Consider the following 12201-nt stretch of genomic DNA (forward strand, 5'->3'; position numbering starts at 1 on the left):
GTCGATAAGCTAAAACAAGATTTATTAAGTATTGTTCCGGGAATTGGTTTCCTGCAATACTGAAAGAAACTTCCATTTGAATCGCCTCCTTATTGGTATTATTCGCCGCCCTTCTCAGGCAAGTAAGCTAAATTCAGGTATACAAAACCGTTTTATAAGAGTTATTGACAGGCGACCACTGGTCTCTGACAGCTTTTGATTTGCAGTCCGGGGTCAAAGATTATTTTTCCAATTCTCTATGAATGTTTTTCAATTTCAATATCCCGCGTATTAAATTGGTTATTCAGAAAACGTTCGGTGCAGATCCAGGTCGCCTATACGTTTTTATATTACAAGTAGTGCTTTGGGGAGTAAAGTTTGAAAGGCTTCATTTCTGGAGCCTGAAGAGGCCCACTTACGCAAACATGTGCATATTTCGGTCCATTGACAAGGAGTTTCGATTCACTTTAAAACAAACACAAAACAAACTTTTAAATATATGAAATTCGAGCTTTTTCGTCCAAAAACTCCCACGTTGTCCAGCGTTAGGTCGGTGATATAATATTAGACCAGACCGTACCTATATAGGATGACGGCTTCCCTTTCCGGGTATGCCACCCTTCATTTTTAGTGATTTTAGGGAATATCGCTTGGTGTTTAGACAGGGTCGAATTGAGGAGCGCTGCATTTAAACCTCTTTGTTATTTTTTAAAATAATTTAGCAGCGTGGTATAATTCGAAAAATATGACAAAATAAATTTAGAATGGAACACAGTGCATTACAAATATACGGGGTATTGATATTTGACAAATCTATCTAGATAATACCTAACTATATTGATAAAATAAAAAAATAGAATATAGATAAATACGAAGTAAATGAGTTATTTAATGAAAAAAGTTTCAATGTATTAGAAAGGCCCCCCTATCATCCTGATCTTAGTCCTATAGCCAAGAGAAAGGTTTATTTTAATTTTGGCAAAATCATTCACTATTGTGTATAATACGTAAAACTTCTTAGAAAATGTCATTTTGAGTAAATCTAGTCATATTCCGAGCCTTCGTTTAGAGGTTACCTCACCAACCTATGGCTGCAACAGCTTCCCCCACCTCCATAATTTCTGAAGATGTTTTAGCTAGTTTTTCATAAGACATCAACATTTTGGACTTAATCTCTGATTTAGCATTTAACTTTCTAGTAGCTTAACCAAAATAAAAATAAAAATAATCAGCTTGTTGAAAAATTGTAATTTTAGATATCGAATCGGTGGGAATATAAAGGGAGAAAAATTGTGCATGTGTAGTTACGTAAATAGTTATTTTTTAAAATTTGACAAATAAAGTGACAATTTTTTAAAATCAAACCGATGACTAAACGAGTTTCATTTCGTAACTAGCTATATAAGAGATTTTCGGAAACGATGATATGGATCAAATTGATTAACAATCTACATACATATGTGATAGCCTTGTTGGTCACTCCAAAGAGATCGAAAAACTAACAAAGAGCAATATGCAGTTTTAGCAGGACATCGGCTCTTCCTCAGCGAGGTAACCACCTTGCACCAATCTCAACTCTAAGTTATCTAGAGAGAAGCCATCAAGACTTTTAAATACGACAACAACTACAAGAAGATGGAAGAAGTTACAACCCTTAACCCAGGTTGGAAGCATGTGTTACCCTACGTCATACATCGTGTGTGCCTAAGCGCCCCCCACAAGTGCGCACGCATGCACATAGTACAAATATGCCGGATTCTCCAGTTGGCGCCTCAGTCATCGTTGAGAAACATGTGAGGTTACTTCACTCGTGGCCTTTGCACACTGCAATTAATTCATACTAATTTCGGATTACCCTGTATAGATAAGTAAATCGCGATCTGTCTTAAGTTTCTTTTTGTATTCCTCGGCGGTAAACTAAAGGTTCGCATAATTTGACGCGAGACTTTTCTTTCTATTGTATAAATTCAGCTTAGAAGTAATTTTAATTTCATGAATTTATCTTTTATTCCGGTCCTGTCAAATCGAAGCTCCATCCCTGGTCCAGCCGAATAACAATTTGGAATCGAAGGGTTCTTTCCACTCTCATTTAATACGTCTTTATTGGAAACTCGACTGGGGCCGTGCAGAAGGGTAAAAGACCGAATTTGGGGCTCATTGTGTAATTTCTGAACTCGTTTTTGCACATTGTTTTAATGCGACTGCCAGGGGTGGTTGGTTCGAGGGGTTGCCGCTCCCACTCGCCATCAATGTTACCATCAGTCTACCCTTTGCGATCATCGATAATTGATTCGTTAGATTTGCTGACGTCATCCTTTTGACGGTTATCCGCTTTTTGGGAATCAATTCGACTATTAAGGGTTTCATTTTAGAGCTAAATTTCCTTTAAAATACACGTTTAATGACTTTCCGGGGTACTGAAGTGCCTCGAGGCCTGGAAATCTGAATGAATTAAATAAAGTTGCTAAAGCTCTCCTCCGAGCTTCAGGTTACCGCGGGTTACTTCAGCTTAAAAGTTTCAATTAAGTAAACATTTGTTAAATTTCCGTTTTAGGGTTCAGGTGTCTACAAATTAAATGAGCACACTTATGGTTACTTATGCGAAAATGCTCTTTGCTTTGGGCTGCTCTAGTGGCTCAAATGTCTCAAAACTTTTACATTTGAAGTAAGTAAAATTTTCAAAATTTCGAACTAATAATTGATAAATTTTCCCGTCAGATTTTCGGTTACTTCAGATTACTTCCGGTTACTTACCTGTCTAAAAATCTTTGCGAAATGTGCTAAAATAGAGTTGTTAAAATTGTCCTTATCAGGCTTTATCTCACCGAAGGACACTCAGATGAAGAATTCGTGCATTTCTGTAATTATAAAATGTTTCGTTGTATCTTCCTTACTTCCAACGTCTTAAATCAAAGATTGAGGGGTAGCTCTGTATTTGATCCTGGATCTGAGGTCCCGGAATTCGAATGTTCAGGCAAAGTTTTAAAACTCTAAGGGTTTTTTCGGACTAAGGGCTGGAGAATTTGACTCTTTTCTGCAATGTCTCTGACGAATTTGGAAAATTTAATTTTTCGAAAATTCGAAGGAATTATTTTCATCCCGTATTTCGATACATCTGGGGCAACCCAACAATGCTTCATCTATTCGGCCATTAACGCACAGAAGAATGGCGGTTTTTTGCGCAAAAGCCCGCTCAAAAGGGATAAAGTAAAGTGAATGGTGTTGAAGAGGAAATCGTGATCAGCACTGCGCTCCTCAGATTTGAGATTTTGTTGAAAAAGACATCATCGCATATTATCACACAAGGTGCAGATTTTTTAAACCATTGACACCAGAGCAGATTAAACATTTCATGGGCATACTCAAGGTTAAACGCAATCAAACACGTGCAATGGCTTTGGTTCCGTCGATATAATGCAGAAACCCATATGGGTATTCATCGAAGGAAGAAATAATTTCGCCTAACTAGTCAATTCCGAAACGGATCCAATTTTACGTAACCCGGAATAAATCTTTTGAATAGAAGAATAATTGTGTAACCCGAACACAAAAGTGTTTTTGAAGAATTTCTGCCTCGTCTTAGAAAAGGTTAGACTTGCAAATCTTCGCCCCTTCCCAGGTAAATTTGTGTTCTTTCTCTCCTTTGACCATCAGGTAAACGTATGAAAAAAAGATTTTTAAATATGTCAGAGAGAGAGGGATTTGGTTGACGATTGTATTGGAACCAGCATTGTTAGAACCATACGTGGGAAAATATTTTTAGCTTCTTGTTGTTCATGGCAAAAACAGTAACAATTTCAAGAAGCATTTTTCACGACGATCGATTAACCATAAAAAAACCTCACGAAATTTCACCCTATATCCTAGATATAATTATAAGGAGAAAACCGACTTTTTCCGGGAAGTCATCAGACCCTTTTAAAGGTTTTGACCAACATTTCATTGATGAGTAGCCGCAGAGCGATTTAGCACGCTATCATTCTCTTTTGTTAGAGAAAATTAAATTATTGCATATGTGTGATTATGGACCGTAAATTATTACTGCCCAGTGAGACGTGGTTCTCACAGCTCGAATGAACTTTCAGAACCCAATAATAGCCCTAAAACATCAAACTCCAATGAAACCACAATAAAACGTACTCCATCGAAAGTGAAAGGGTTTCGAAATGTCGGCTTACAAGGGTTGAACGAACGGCCAATAATAAGGGCGCAGGTAGAGGAATTCCGCTTCGCAACCAGAAAGGGTACACATGTACAATAAACATAAAAGGGTTGAGAATAATTGGGGTGGACGACAGGTTCTATTCAACGAGTCGGGCGTAGAATGAAGCTCCGCTTAAAAAAAGGGGTAAATTAAAGGGAAAGGGTTATTAGTGATGGGGCGCGAATCGACCAATCAGGACAATTCAAGGGTGTGATTCGTCTGATTAAGTTAATGATATTGGAAAGGGTTGTGTGTTTTGAAATGGCGGGTTTAGGCTTTTAATTATTAGTTCTTCCGATTTAATTTTAATTTTAATTCTAATTTTAATTTTTCTTACTCTTGAAAATCACGCCTCATACACCATTAGGGGTTGTTGTTCTGATGCAATTACACACAACTTTCAGTTTGAACTAACTAAGAATAACATTCACCCTTTACTAAGGGCTCGGACGAACACCCTCATTAACGTCTTCAGAACTTAGGAAAAATGAATAGAAAAGACGGAAATAAGCGGCAAACTGAAATTTATGATAAGTGAATATTTATGTACATGGTCTGAAACACTCGGAAATTCCTTTTCTTAATTGCGGAGAGGGAGCAGTTTCTTTTAGTTATTAATTTGAATGGTTACGCTTGAACGCCACCATTTTGCCGTAATGGAAACTATATCGCTGGAACAAGGGAGACAAGACCATGCTCAATTGTTGAATTTAATTTATTCAACATTGATCAGCCTCTAGATAAGACTACCGAAGGCTACACAAAAGGCCTTGACTCCAGTAAATAAGCGAAATGCAACCATCTTTTTAATCAAATCTTAAAGATTTTATGGCCATCAGGCACTGATTAAAATCATGGACAATGAGTCAAATTTAAAAAAAAACATATTTTTCTATGAAAAACAAACCTCAGGCGTGCAAATATACAGTCGGACGGTGACTTCGTTGCCTGACCCTAAAATCCCTTTCGCTTTCACAAATCCGAAAGTAGGTAAACTGCCGATTTGCCCATGCATGGGAATCTATTTCTGGGTCCTGGGCGTTGTTTTCGAATTTTGTGTAATAGTTATGCGTGGGAAGAAGTAGGTAACTTTACGTCAGGTTAATGCAGATGATTCAAAAGGGTCCTTTTCGAAGGGCCGATTTTGCTGAACCCTTCGAGAGGCCGTGAGAATCAATGTATGCGTGATGGATTTTAATATTTACACCTTTTCGGAATATTATGCGAATGGCATTTGACGAAAGGTGTATGTTTGGAGAGTTGAAACTGGCGAAGTATTTCTCATGGGAAATAAATTAGGATATTGCGACATGTTAGATAATTAGATGATAAGAAGTACCACCTCAAAATAATGGCGAAAACATTCTCTGAAAATGGTCTGTTAAAATCGAAATCTACCCTTCGACAAACAATGGGTCCAGGCCCATTAATCATTGCCGTGACATCGCATTATTAGATATATCTCAAATTATTTAATATATTTTGAGGCTGGCCTTTGTCCATACTTTGGCGAGATATATGGGCGAGGGCCATCGGAATCCTCTTAAGGAAACCTCTTTCTTTTCGCCGAAAGTTTGGCTGTAAATGAGTTGGGCGCCACCTCCTACCGGGATAATGTATTTCACACCTTTTGCTTTTTCAATTAGAACCAAGGTATAATCTTTTAATATTTGGCTTAATAGTTATATTGAATAGAATTGGCTTTATGATGGAACATGGTCTGTCCATCATAATGAACCAGAGAAACCCATCAAAGAGGCGCAGCGTTGCTTTCAAGCGCAAGATAAGTTTAGCCTGTTCTATCAGGAACTCTTATTACCGCAAGGATAAAAAGGCTGTTTCAGATTCGCACAAGTTTTTTCCAGTTATTACACAAATTCCATTAAGATTTCTTTCATGCACTTCTGGTTATTTATGCGAACTTCATTAAGGTTCGTTAAGTTACCCCAAGTTACTATACAAATTTCATTTAAATTGCTCTAATTATCTAACTACAGAAATTTCATCCAAACTGTTCGCAATATTTCATGTAGCTTAATTCAAGCTCTTCAGAAGAGAACTGTTTGAAGAAAGTGTCTTTACACTCGAATTACTCCAATACGCAAATTCCCTTCAAATTGTTCTAACCTGAAGTTAACCTAAATTAACCTGAATTGACTTGAAATGTTTTCACGCTGGAATTAATTCAATACCCAAATATCTTTCACATTAGCCTTACTTGAACTAAATGAAATGTTTGCACCCTCGAATTGTTCAGCTGACTGAAATTTCACTAAGGTTACTCAGGTGATTTTTGTTGATGTAGTAATTTCAACCGCCTTACTAGAAAAATTTCATGCAGGCTCACTTCGAATCGCTGCTAAAATTTAATTAAAGTTATTCGGGTCACTTAAGGTAAAAGCTGCATAAATATGCAATCAAGCTATTCAGGTTTCAGGAAAGCTAATCTCATTTTTATAAAACTGATCTACTAATTCTCAAAGATGATCCTAGTCCCTTGGTATGACGATAAGAAAACCAATTACTCCCTTTTTCTGCAGAGGCATCTCCCATATTGAATAATGATTAAATAAGCTCTGTACTCTCTCTTTAAAAGCATCTTAAGAGATCGACGGAGTCCCGTTTTAAAAGTTTAGAAATTATTCATGATTTCTTTTCGAACTAAATTTCCCACTGAACCCTCTAAAAGCCTTTTTAATATCATCGTAGCTGTTATTCCTCCTTTGTTATCTACGTCTCTGTTTTTCCGAATCATATTTCGCAGCAGGCAAAACTGTAACAGGCATCCAGTTCTAAAATATTCCCTTTGTTCTTCCACCAAAGAAAGGGCTGTTTCTTTCGTAAAAATCAATCGTTCAATCATTCCAGCGTGGCCTCATTTAGATCTGTTGATAGTGAGTCATTAATTTTCCTGCTTTCGAGACAATTTAGTGACTTTTTAGTAATCCAGGAAGCTTCTTGTTAGAGATTAATAGATGTCCAATCGGCCAAAGTTCAATTTTTTTTTTGGTTCGTCCTAGGCACAGCTCTATTCCAAAACCGATATTTCCTGAAAAAACTTGTCATTAATCAAGCAGGACACTAACTATCGATTGAAAGCGAAACCCTTATTGCAGCTACCATCCCGCCATTGGCCAGTAGTCGTAGGGGAAACTAACCCTACGTCCATGGGGATTGACCCTTCCAAATGGTTTTTGTGGCTTTTTTGACCATTGCACCGCACGTGCATCAGACAGAGAAGGCTAGACTAATATGTATGTAAACCAGAGATACATATATAACAAATATGGTGGCGTAAAAAGATGGGGTGCGAAGGTTGAACCAAGGGCGAGTTGGAATATTTAACAGGAATAATGGACCCACACGAATTTTCTGAAAAAAGCCATATGTGCATAATGGTCAGTTATAAAGCGTATAAAAGAGTCTGGATGTAATTGATGGTCTTTGTTAGCGTTTCTGTATATGAAATGTTCCCGCGGATAATGGGTGTAGTCGAACCAATTGGAATTACATTTCGGCATTGTCATTTAAATCCCAACTTCGGGAAGGATTGATTAACATAATTGATATTAGTTAGTGCAAGATATGGGTCCTTGTCGACGCTCACAGTTAATGGCTGTTTTAAGAGGGCGAATGGGCCGATTCCACGTTGGTCATAGAATCAATTTTTTCGTTTCCTTTCAGGGAATATGTAGACATTCAATGACAATCTTCTATGCCTATTCTGTAAAAAAGCAACTTCCTCTCGGCTAATTCAAAAGGCACGATCTCGGCACACCTATAATTACCCATCTATCCGCTGCCATATCAATTAATCCGCCCATTAAAGACCTAAACCCCTTTCCATAAAAAAAGCAGGCAGCTACTCCTTTTTATACCTGGTCGCGTGTCTCGCTATAAAACAGCGATAATAAGCGGTTAACCTCTAATAACTTAATAAAAAGAACTACCTCGAACATGTCTTGGTTCTAATTCGACACCAACCCTTAAGGGAGACCGGTTTTTAATACTTTTTTACCTGAAGAGCCACGCGCTCATCGTATTTTAACAGTTGAAGGATTTGCAATGGTTTTGGTTTATGGTAAAGGCACTTTGTTTTACTCGATTTATAACCTGAAGTGGCTTGCGAATTCGTCCGTCCTTTATTTTAAGCAATTTTTCGGCGCTACTGAACAATCTCACCAGTTTTCTCAGTCTTCACAGATCCAATTTTCACCTTCAAATCAAGCTCTTCTTCAAATTCCTCATTGGAAATCCCCTTTAAATAACATCTTCTCCTTGTTCTCACCAGTCTTCACTTCAATCTCACACTTCTCTACTTTGAGTTTGATTTCACGCAGCAACTTCTCTATTACTTCTGGAAACGCCTTTTTCAGCTAACCTGCTCCGCAAACGAGATATTCATTTCGAATTTGGCCAAAATCTTCTCATTTAAAATTCTCCAGTTAACAACCTTCTGGGGAATTGCATGTTTTGGAATATAGTTATGCAGTTCCTCGGGCTTTGGATAATGCTTCTTAAAAAGTTCAGTCTAAATCACTGCATCTGAAGAGTCTCTATGTTAATTCTTCTTTTGCCTGGCAATTTTGTGGTCGTCGATCCACTGGAAGAGGTCGTCCAACTGAAATTTATAATTTATTGAAGCAGAACATAATTCCCGATAATGAGTAAACGATACTCCACCAATGAATGAACGATACTCCAAACTTCACAGAAAAATACACATAACTTTGTTCAAATTTCATTCAGTTTCTCTCAGTTTTGTTTAGTTTTCTTCAGTCTTCTGACTTGACAGAAACACATAGCTTCGTTACAAAATCGTTACAGAACTTCTGACCTTTCCTATATAGACCAAACCAATGGATCTGATTAATGTTAAACGACCGTCTAAAGCCGTGCTCCCACGTATGCAGTGACCGTAGACCTTGAATCTGACTGACCTCGACCCATATTTTTTTTGACTTGTTAGTTGTTTGAAAGAGTTGGTTGAGTTGTTTATTTACTTCAGCCGTTTATTTCCTGGATAAAAGAGTATACCTATAATTTCGCTGCGAATTTGAAGCTATCCCACTTTGACTTATATGCACGGTACCTAATGATTAGCTTCACTCTCTCTCGTCCAGTCCATGTCCAATTTAAAAAATAGTCCATTATGGTCAGGATGATTCGTATAGGTCCCACTTCGACCACCAACAGTTGCGGCCGACAGCAAATGAAGGCAGCATCTGTCGAACTGGGCGATAATCAATAGGTAAAAGAAACTAGATACCTATAAGCATAACGAACCTCGAACAATTCTTAGTTAATAGCTTCGGTAAATGCCTGTTATTTGCTTTTTTTCTTAGGGAAAAGGTAAACTAAAACCACCAATTTCAAAACGGAACTGGGCGGTGCCGAGCGATTTTCGCAAATCCGAAGTGTCCCTCGTCGGAAGTTCGAACGTGAATTATAATTATTCTTCTTGAGCAAAGACTCAAAAACAAATTAAAGGCTGCTGCCTTTATATTGTGGTGATTGCAGAACCAAAAACCCATCAATAATGTCGCCCACTTTTAACCCTACTTACCGGGACAAAAGAAGAGTCAGCAGTGTCATACCCCGAATTCACAAGTTATTATATTTACACTGCAAAATCATTAGCCGTAATAGCGTAAAAACACCACAAAAGCATCGATCATATTTGTGTTGCAATTTGTCGAAAACCCTTTTGTGTCGAACAATAACCCTTTTATGGGATACCCCCATCAGGATACCGCAACCCTTGCCATTCTTCGGGTAGGTCAGAATTCGTTTGTGAATGTTTGGGATGGAAGGACAGGCTCAGGTATTAAGTGTTTTAACCAGAAGAGTGGATTGAAAATAAAGGGTAAATCGCCCTTTTTTGGCATAAAATGGGGCGTTGTTGCGTAAATTGTTTTGATAGGAATTAGTAAAGGGAGCTTTCGAATGTCAAATATCCTACCAGTTTGGATTCTTCTTAGAATTCGAATGCATTTGGTTCTAAATAAAGCAATTGAATACCAAATATCATCGACACTAGATTTCAATATATACAGGGTGTCCACATGTAAATGTAGAAAATCTCAATTGTTATTGAAGTTAAAGAAAAACGGTGTTAGCAATAGCATGCTCGATTTTTGCGAAACAAAAGCTGATAGAGACAGAAAGTCTTACAATTAGTCATCTTTGTTTAGTAGATATAGCATGTTTTTGAAAATCATATCCAGCAAGATATTGAAAAAGTAAAACCAAGTCCTTTTTGCTGTATAATTTTCAGTAACGTATCTAAATTGATTGTATCTGTGACTGTTGTCCAGAAATAAACTAAATTTGCACTTTTTATTGAAACACCCTGTGTATTTTTTTTATTTTAATAACGCTCAGTTTCATGCTCCAACCATTACGAAAAGTCCATAATTAATTTAAAAAATAAATCTATAATTTACCAAAAAAAGAAAATAGCTCAAACTAAGTACTGAATGGATTGTAATTTAGAATAATAATTCTAATAGTAAAGGAAATAAAATAAAAGAATAATAATATTAAATAAAAAGAAGTGATAATAACTAGAAAAAGAAAAAAAAAGTCAACAACTGTGTATCGTTACTACATACAGGATGTCAATTTGAAAATTTCCCACCCCGATTATCTGGAAACGGGATAGATTTTTAAAAAATTGCTGGAACACGTCAATTTTGTTATCGAGGGGGACTTTCTACCCCCCAGAACCACCTTCTCAAATATTTTAAATGATAAAGGGGGTTAAGTGATATATCATTTTAAAGTCTTTTTCATTCACTACATTTTAGTACCATTATTTATTACATTTCACTGTTGCGTTATCAAGTTAGGCGTCTTTGATCATTCCAAATTCATTTTTCCTATTAGTGTTTTGAAAGCGTTGAAATTAAGACTTTTTTATTTAAACATGTTTTACGATTAGGAAATTGTTGTGCTTATAAATTCAAATGTGAGTTACGGATATGTTTTAAACTAATTTAAAAAAATTCTGAAACAGGTTCTCCATAATTTTTCAAACAATAATAAAACCTATTTTGAAAGTGTTCTGTGACAGTTTCAACTACCGCTTATGGAATAGCCCTGCTTACCTCTGTAATTCTTCTTTATAAATCGTCAACATTGTCAGGCTGGGTTTTGTAAACAACCGATTTTATATGCACTCATAAAAAATAATATAAGGGTGTGTGATCTAAGTCTGGTGATCTTGCAGGCTATTCTATCGGTCTCCTTGTACCAATCCATTTGTCGGGAAATCGCTTGTTCAATCATTTTCGCATTAGGTAAAAATAATACGGTAGCGCTCCATTTTGCTAGAAATGTGGTTGGTTTTTTTGAAAGATTTTTCCACCAACTAGATCTTCCAAATGGGTTGTTATTAAAAGATCAATTACGTCTTCAAGTAAAGGCCGTGTAAGGTTAAGGGGTCAATTCGGCCCCCACGGGCGATCGATCTGAAATTTTTACCAATTGTCCCTATCACTCAAAGGACTTACCACATAAAATTTCAACTTCCTAAATCTCACCATTCAAGGGTAGGACGGGGTTGAGGGTGAAAACTTTAAAACGCCATATCTCGGGAACTATTCATCGTACAGCGTGGGGCAAAATGGTGCGTCCTTCAGTAACCACCTTCTTATTTTCATATACTTGGAGATTTATCGGTTGATGCCAAAGGGCCAAAATCTCAAAAAAAAACTTAGGTGATTTTAGAGGAGTTCGCACTTTGATACACTAACCATTTTTGCACACTGTATAGAGCGCCTCTCGAAGTATCTACCCACGTTGAATCAGATTTGTATCAAATTCAGTATTTGGGATCTAACGATTCAAAGTATAGGTATACAGGGTTATTCACTCAACCCATTCATTAGAAGTTTACTAGGATCTAAAAGTGATACGAATTTGAAAATTTGGAGTTAGTTAAGTTCGACATATACTATTTTTTTAAAATATTTTCATCTTGCTGTCACTTCCGGTTTAACCGGAAATAGCTGTAA

The sequence above is a fragment of the Euwallacea similis genome, chromosome 28 (genome assembly GCF_039881205.1).
Source record: "Euwallacea similis isolate ESF13 chromosome 28, ESF131.1, whole genome shotgun sequence".
NCBI lineage: Eukaryota > Metazoa > Arthropoda > Insecta > Coleoptera > Curculionidae > Euwallacea > Euwallacea similis.